The sequence below is a fragment of the Camelus ferus genome, chromosome 16 (assembly GCF_009834535.1).
Source record: "Camelus ferus isolate YT-003-E chromosome 16, BCGSAC_Cfer_1.0, whole genome shotgun sequence".
Taxonomy (NCBI): Eukaryota; Metazoa; Chordata; class Mammalia; order Artiodactyla; family Camelidae; genus Camelus; species Camelus ferus.
Genome location: NC_045711.1, coordinates 41,975,627 through 41,984,289, shown reverse-complemented (window position 1 = coordinate 41,984,289; position 8,663 = coordinate 41,975,627). Strand labels below are relative to the sequence as shown.

Here is an 8,663-nt window from a genome sequence, read left to right as displayed (position 1 = left end):
GAAAATTTAAAACAAAATTTGTTCATACACCATTTAAAGTTCACTTGTGCACATACACCCTGATCTCTTCAGAGATTTCAGTGATTTCTGTATTACATTGTGGAAAATACTGCTCTGTGTGCAAAAGAGAAAATACCTTAGCTTTTTTTTTTCCACTTTTTTTTTGGGGAGGGGGTGGGGAGGAAGTAATTACGTTTATTTATTTATTTTCTTTTGGGGAAAAAAATTGTTTTAACGGAGGTATTGGGGATTGAACCAAGGACCTCGTGCATGCTAAGCATACACTTTACCATGGAGATGTACCCTTCCCTCAAAATAGCTTAACTCTAAGGAAGTCAGTTTAGGGGAGGAACTGTGTCTTTACCAGAGACCACAAGGTCCAGGGATTTGATAGGCCCTGTTCCCTGTGGGCCTCAGTTCAACAGGATGACACAAGTTTAGAATGAGATTAAAGGATGATTCCAGTGAAGCTGGTTTGAGCCTTAGTTTATTGTTTTGTTTTGTTTTAGCTTAGAAACAAGAGGTGGGAAGGCACTGAACCCCAGGCTCTTTAGAAACTGTCTCCTGTTCTGTAATTAAATGGGTTCTACGCACTGTGCCATGTTTGGATTTCTAACTTTTGAGAGCTTTTCTGTATATCTTTCCTGTGGATACTTTGTATTAGGAAAGCTGCATTCACCCAGCCTTTGTCATCACAGTGAGAGGCTGCAGGGCTTCGTGTGTGAGGAAATCATTCACACCTTGGAATGTTAATTGCACTTGCTCCTCAGCCTGGAGGCTCAAAATGCAGGAGGATCCTTGTGCAACAGTATCCGCCCTGTCTTGTCTGGCTGGCTCTGGCTTTAGCAATGAAGAAAGAGGAAGAAAATCATTTCAGTTTTGCCTAGAGTTAAGGTTAGCCTTTTTGAGGTTCCCCCTCACTTCAAATAAAGCAACCTACACAGTCTGTACCAGATTTAGAAATATAATGCTTTTTCCATCCTCTTCAAAGGTCAATTTGTTTAGCTGACTTTTTCCGTTTGGTGCATCTCCTATCATTGGCTGGTCACCTGAGATCTGACACAAAGGTAATATAACCCAAGACAGGTCAGGTGTACCCCACCTTTGGATTTCACATTCAGAAGATCTAATATTTTTTCCAATTACACAGTATCAGAGCCCCACTGTTTACAAAAATCTTCAAGAAACTTGGGAAACACAGACTAGCTAATCAACCTGGCCCTCGCTGATGATAAAAAGATGACAAAGAATAAAGAATCATCAATACACCAGCTGAAATCACAAACTTTCATTTTAGACAGAACTGAGTTTGAATCCTCACTCTAGTGATCATGAGACTTGGGGCAAGTTCACTAACCTTCTGTGCTTCAGTGCCTTCACTTACAATGCAAGGGTACAAATAGTACCTACATCACAGGTTTTCTTTGAGGAGTAAATGAAATAATATACATGAAATAGCACAAATGACCTGAAGTAGACATGGTCGTTGTGACAGATTCCATTCCACACAACATCCACTCCAACCCTTTCTAAAACTCACAGCAACTAGACTCTTTTGTAACTAGGGTTCTGCTTATGACCCAGGATCTGCTAAGCACCTGCTCCAGGAAGGTGATAGTGATTCAAATCAAGTGGCAGTTGCACTTGGGTGGAGCCATCTTTTTGCAAAAATGATGGTGGAGAAGCTTTGGTAAAGCTTCCAGTGTCCAGCCCCTTGTATCATAGGTATTGAGGGGTGAGCAGCCACAATCAGTTTTTCATGAGAACAGTCCTGTTTATGGTTGGGCATTTCTCCTGGGACTGTTCTGGCTGTGTGGCATGCTGGCCCGTTTCCCTGGCACCGCTGGAAATTCTCTACCCTGCTCTAATCCTGTTCTGTTAAAACTAGCTACAGTGGATTCCGTTGCCTGCAACTATAGACACAGTAATTATCAAAATGATCAATACAGTAGTTATCAGAAAATCCTAATTACCACAGTCAAAAAGTTTTCTTTATTAAGTATATTCAGATAAAGAACAGCATGTATGAAAACCTTGTCCCTGCCTTCAAAATGCATTCATCCTAAAAGATAACCACATGAAAGGAAACTGGTTTTGTTTCGTTTTTGATGTCGTTTTTAAGCCTTAATTTTCTTCGGCAGCAGAAAGCGTTTTGTGAGCAACTAGCAGGAGGAACTGATTAAACCTGAAGCTTCCAGAAGAGAATTCTCATTTGGGTCTTTATGGAGGATGACAGGTGAGCCTACCTGGCAGAATGTTCTCTATAAATTATAATGGGAAAGTTGAAAGGTGTCCCAGAAAGCTAGTTAATGTGTATACGTGCTGGGCTCAGTATGCTGTATATGGTCATTAGCGTCCTCCCATCCAGGATGGGAGCACACCCAGGAGTGTGCTCAATTACAATGGTGAGGATGCCTTCAAAGACGCGTAATTAACAGGAGCACTGAGATCTATCTCCAGATTTTGAATTAATGAAAAGTGATGGTGAGATGGGTACAAACCTGGGTGAAGCATGGTGTCAGTTTTACCAGGCTCCTTATCAGTCTTTGTTCTTATCGTTTTAAAACCATAAGGTAAAAATTTTTTTCTCCCTACACAAACTGCTCTGATGCCATCTTCTCTGAGTGACTGTGGCCACATTGCTGACCCTCTTGTCATTTTACCTAATTTCCCATTTTTTCACTTTATAGCCTTCTGGCAAAATGAAATGGCCTGTTTAAAACAGATCAGGGAATTTCCTACAAGACTAAACTAACACACAGAATTGTCAGGTGCTTAAGTTACCTGTTTTCTGTCTTCTTTCCAAAACACAAACACACACACACACACAAAGGCTGGACCCCTGACTTAGTCAGTCAGGTGGCATATTTGTTTCCTATTGCTGATGTAATAAATTGTCACAAACTTAATGACTTGAAACAACAGAAATTTATATCTTATAGCTCTGGACGTCAGAAGTGTGAAATCAGTTTTACTGGGATTTAGCCAAGTGTCCTCAATAACTGGTTCCTTCTGGAAGTTTCAGGGGAGAATCCATTTCCTTGCTTTTTTCAGCTTTTCCAGGCTGCCTGCATTCCTTGCCTCCTGGCCCCTTCCTCACATCACTTCACCCTGTTGTTTCCAAGGTCACAACCCCCACTCCTGACTCTGACCCTCCTTTCTCCTTCTTACAAGGACCCTTGGGATTACATTGAGCCCAACTGAATAATCCAGGACAGTTTGTCCATCTCAAAATCTGTAATTTTATCACACATCCAAAGTCCCTTTTGTTCTATAAAGTGACATTCACAGGTTCTGGTGATTAGGATATGGACACAGGGGGTGGGTGTAAGAAACGGAGTTCTAATCACGTTTCCTCAGTCAGTGGGGGCTTACTACAAGGTTACTGTGGAGAAGTGAGAGAGAGAAAACAGGAAATCAAGAAAACAAACTGGCATTTGGGACATGACACAGATACCTGGTTATCTTGCTGGCCTCTCAGCAGCAGGTGTCTTTTGCTTGAGACTTAAGACTTCCGCCTATATCACGACTGTTTCTACTTCCTCTTTTTTCAGACCAATTACCTCAGCATCTCTCACAGTCCAACTGAGTCAGCCAGACACCATCCCTCAGAAGGTCCTCCTTTTCTGCCTAACTTTTGTATCAGGACATCTCACTGGCTGCTGTCCTACAGAGGATCGCTTTAGAAGCAGGTGCTAATCCTTGGTCTAATCAGCTTTGGCCAGGGAAGCGCAGCCACGGGACCCAAAACACAGCCCCCTAAACACATCCCCCAGTGCATGGGAACCACAAACATTTTTCTCCGAAAGGGGCTGAGAGGTGGCAAGCTTTCAGAGATTGTTAGACTTCTCTCTAAAAATGATGTCAGTGATCTCAGAGTTTGTGCGACAATTTTTTGCCTTCTGATTTTTAAAAGCTGGTATGTTTATAGGTGTGTTACACATGGGTTTTAGTTACCATTTGCAAAGTATTCTTTTAGTTGCCATTTACAAAGTATTCTTAAGAGAAAAGAAATTGTAACATGTCCAAAAATAAGTAAAAAAGGAATTCTTCCGGAAGTTACAGGCTTGTCCTGATAGCCGGTAGTCTAATCATTAGCAAGGATATGCAAATCACTAAAAGGAAGTCTTCAAGGTCAAAGGCCTTTCTGGTACTTCAGATTATATAAAGCAACACACTGGAATTCCCAGGCCTTGAGCCATCTATGAAAAATAGCCCTTAGAGCTTCCAGGACACTGAATTTAACTCAGAAACCTTTTGATAAACATTTACTCTCTTTCTCAGAAGAGATCTAGGAAAGGAGCGAAGTCATCCATAAAGTAGCACAGACACAAACTGACTCCTCTTTAATGGGAGGCAAAGAGCCTGTTACACTTATATTCTTGGATTATGTCAGATAATCATAGGTTCAGCCACTGGATTCGTCATACCAGGAATTTCATAATCACTGTGTAATTGACACAGACCTTTAAACAGTCCTTTCTCCCTGGAAGCTAGTTTATTGTTGGAATTAAATGAACTGTCACTCTCTGGGGAAAATGGAACCAACTTTTCACTTGGCTCTCCTTGGCTGTGAATAGGAAAGCTTTCCAGGAGTTGGTGCTCTTCTTCACCAAGCTGTCCAAGGGGAAACAAGCAGACTGTCTTTAAGGATGCAAATATTCTCTAAGTGGGAGCCCAGTGCAAAGGCAAAGGAGGAAGTATTTAACACCCAGACTGTTGGAAGTCATTAACTGATTTTGCTGTGTGTATTTCCACTACATAAACACCAGCATTTAATGAAGCCTCCATGCAGTCCAGTCACACCTACTCTAGCTTGGACTCTGGAGCCAAAGGGTGGTTCAGATCCTAGCTTGGCCACTTGACAGCCATCTGACCTTTGGCAGATGGGACCAACAGAGGTACATGTTCCACAGGACTTTGGTGATGATTAAAAGCAGGTAAAATGCACATCAACTCTGGGTGAGCAGAAGCCCTTGACAAGCCATTTACTTTTGTTATCCATCATCTATTCTCACCACTCCAGATCTCTAAGTCCTGTCTAGTGTGATGTCACACTCCTCAAACTACCATGCTCTTTCTCCCTTCTTTACTACTCAGTCATCTGGGCTCTCCAGCCTCCCAGGAACACTTTCAAACACCTAAACATAGTCTAGGTGCTGCCTGCAAACACTCCATTTGCTTTTGATGGCTTCTTCTCCTTCCCTATGTTCTGAGCAACTTTCTGTCACTTAAGAGCCTCCTCTCTTTCCCTATAGTTGTTGTTGTTGTTGTTGTTGTTGTTGTTGTTGTTGTTGTTGTTTTCTAATTGAAGTATAGTCAGTTACAATGTGTCCATTTCTGGTGTACAGCCTAATGTCCCAGTCATGCATGTATATTTACATATATTCATTTTCATATTATTTTTCATTAAAGGTTATTACAAGATATTGAGTATAGTTCCTTGTGCTATACAGAAGAAATTTGTATTTTTATCTATTTTTATATATAGTGGTTAACATTTGTCTCCCCCTAGTTCTTCATTCCAGGTCTTCTCTTTCCCTAATCTTGTCCCTCTAAAGGCCAAAGTCTAAATTGGACAGGAAATTTCCACCAAGTTTTGAAAATGTGAAATGTGCTCAGGTTGGGAGAAGAAGGAAGGGAGGGAAATGTGCCTGTGGCTGGCACACAGGACGTGCTCAGCAAACACTTGGGTTGTGCATGTGTCTGCACAGAATAGGTCTCCCAGGCTTCTGCTTTTTTTTGTTGCTGTTGTTGTCTGTTTTGTCTTTTTTAGGGGGGTGGGGAGGTAATTAAGTTTATTTATTTATTTTGATAGAGGTACTGGAGATCAAACCCAGGACCTCATGCATGCTAAGCATGCAGCTCTACCCCTGAGCTATACCCTCCTCCTTGTCTGCTTCTTGGTGGGGTCAGATATCAGTGTTGGATCTGTTTTTCATCTTTGCAAGTTTAGAAACTTAATTTTTCATGGAAGTGTAGAATCTGGGAAATGATTCACAATAACCGCACTTACAGGATATCTACTTCCTGGCCTTAAAGTCCCTGGGAAAGTAAACTAGTTCATATTGAAAAGTGCATTATTTGAAAGAGGATGGTTTTGAGAGGAATGTACTTCTTCTAGGCTGGAAAATTAACCTTGCTGTCTTAAAGACTGTGTGTTTTTTGAAAAAGACTCTTAGACATAGAAGACAAACTTATGTTTACCAGGGAGAATTGGGGGAGGAAGGGATAAATTGGGAGTTTGGGATTGGTTGATACAAACTACTAGGTACAGAATAAATAAACAACAAGGTCCTATTGTATAGCACAGAGAACCATATTCAATGGCTTGTGTGTACATCTTTGTGCCAGTAGTTCTCACACTTGAGCATGTACCAGAATTACCTGGAGGACTTATTACAACAGACTGCCTGGCCACAGCCCGGAGTTTCAGATTTGGTAGATCTGAGGTAGGAAACCAGGAGTTGTTATGATGTCCCAGGTGGCACCAATGTTGCTGGTCAGAGTCTCACTTGTGACCCCCTCTGCCCTATGTAATAAAAGGGTTCACATCTTCCTTCCTTTCCCAGGTCTGACGTGAGGCTCGCCTGCTGCCCGTTGGCCACCCCTGGGGAAATACCAGGAGAAAGAAACACAACACAGGAGGGGGTGAAATGATATTGTTAATTTGAAATTTATTCATTTGAAATTCTGCATTTCAAGCTAAGTTGAAATTTTATTGTGCCATTACCCCTAGTTTCTCATGGATCTGGAGCAAGGACAGGCAGCAGTTAAGATGGGCGGGGAGGCACTGAAAGTAGGATTGTGTTAGTTTCAGGGCAAGGGAGGGGCCTCCGTTCTCCCTTCCCCAACACGTGGCAATCAGCCTCCTCCAGCTGGCCTTCAATCTACTCTATTATTATAAAAGTCTGGCTTGTATAGGATTTTGTAAAACCTCTTATCATGAAAAGTATCAAATGTATTGAAAAATTGGAAGAATAGTACAATGTATACCCATATATCCACCACCAAAATGAAATCGTGTTTACATTCTGTTTCATTTATATATGTAAAATATGTACCTTTTGCTGAAGCCATCTTCAAGACATAAGGACATCTACATAACTCCAATGTCATTATCACCTAAAAAGTAAACATCCTCCCCAGTATCGTCTTAAACCATTCTTTTAGTTTATTCCACAAAAGGTCATTTGTAGATGCTGGTTTTTCTGAATCAGGATCCAATCAAGGGGCATATGTGCTCTTAATCTTAAGCAGGGCAGGGACTAGAGTAAGGTGATTTAAAGGGCACTGAAAAACTCAGTACTCAAGGGAAATAATATTTCAACACAATATTTCAAAAAATCAATTTGGCACATTACAGACTGCAGGCCAGCTGCCTGTTTGTGTAAAGTTTCTGTTGTTGCCATCATTGTCGTTGTCCGAGATTTACTGAAAATATGCGGTCATTTGCAGACAGCACAGCAGAAAGATTCAAACGCCTCCACGTGGTGTTTTGAAATCTGTCCCAGCCGTGGGCTGAGTGACCTGGAGGTTGGACAGGCTGCCAAAGTCTGAGAGCTGCAGCGTTTCCTGGTGTCAGGATCTACTTTAGTGATTTCCTGATCCTGGGCAGAGGAGACCCCAGCAGTGTAATCATCTCTCCTTGCTCTCTCCTGCTCCTGCAGCTTGATGGAGACACCTCACATGACCTCTCTGTGTCCTTTTCATCAGATGTGTGACATTGCCTGCTGTCTTCCTGCAGAGCTTTGCTGGGAATGACAGCCTTCTTCTTGCACACCTGCTGGTGAGCGTAGAGGTAGTCGCCCAGGTGCGTGTAGTACTTCTTGGAGATAAGTTGGGGTTGCGTTCTTCATAGTCTTGGTGTGAATGTGGCCCATGCTGACGAGTCCCTGGTGAAAAAGCTGTAAATAAAATTTGAGGGCAAGGGGCTGGGATTAGGGTGAGGTGAATGAGAGACAAGACTGTGAAAATTCAGTCTTTATTTAAACTTCTGATATTTTATTCATTGTGGGGTTTTTTTCATTAATTTTGGTTTTTAAAAATATTGCATTAAAATATAATTTCTCTTGATCATTGAATCTTTTTTGTTTGTTTTTACTGTCTAAACATTTTTTTTTAAAAAAAATTGGAGTATAGTTGATTTACAATGTCATAATAGTTTCTCATGTTCAGCATAGTGATTCAGTTATACATATATATTTTTTCATTTTTTTTAGCTTTTGTGTGTGTGTGTGGAGGAGGGAGTGATTAGGTTTATTTATTTATATATTTATTTTAGAGGAGGTACTGAGGATTGAACCCAGGACCTCATGCATGATAATCATGTGCTCTACCACTGAACTATACCCTCCCCCCTTCTTTTTCACATTCTTTTTCATTACAGGTGACTGCAAGCCATTGAATATAGTGCCCTGTGCTATACGGTAGGACCTTTCTGATCACTGGGTCTTTTGGCATCTTCTTAAATGTTGCACTTAAGGCAAAGGCCTCACTCACAACACCCTAATCCCAGCCTTGCTCTTAACTCTCTTTGAGTACAGAACAGCCCTCCTTGACTTGTTTATAACCTTAACTTTGTTTACTCTTTCATTAAACATTCATGGAGTACACAGGGAGAGAAACAGACAAAACTCTCTGCAGAGAAAATTAAAACCCAT

General features: G+C 41.3%; 1 pseudogene; it reads right to left on the bottom strand.

The window, feature by feature from the left end:
- Positions 1–6,670: 6,670 nt before the first annotated feature.
- Positions 6,671–7,962, bottom strand: LOC116669224 (annotated as a pseudogene).
- Between the last annotated feature and the right edge of the window lie 701 nt (positions 7,963–8,663).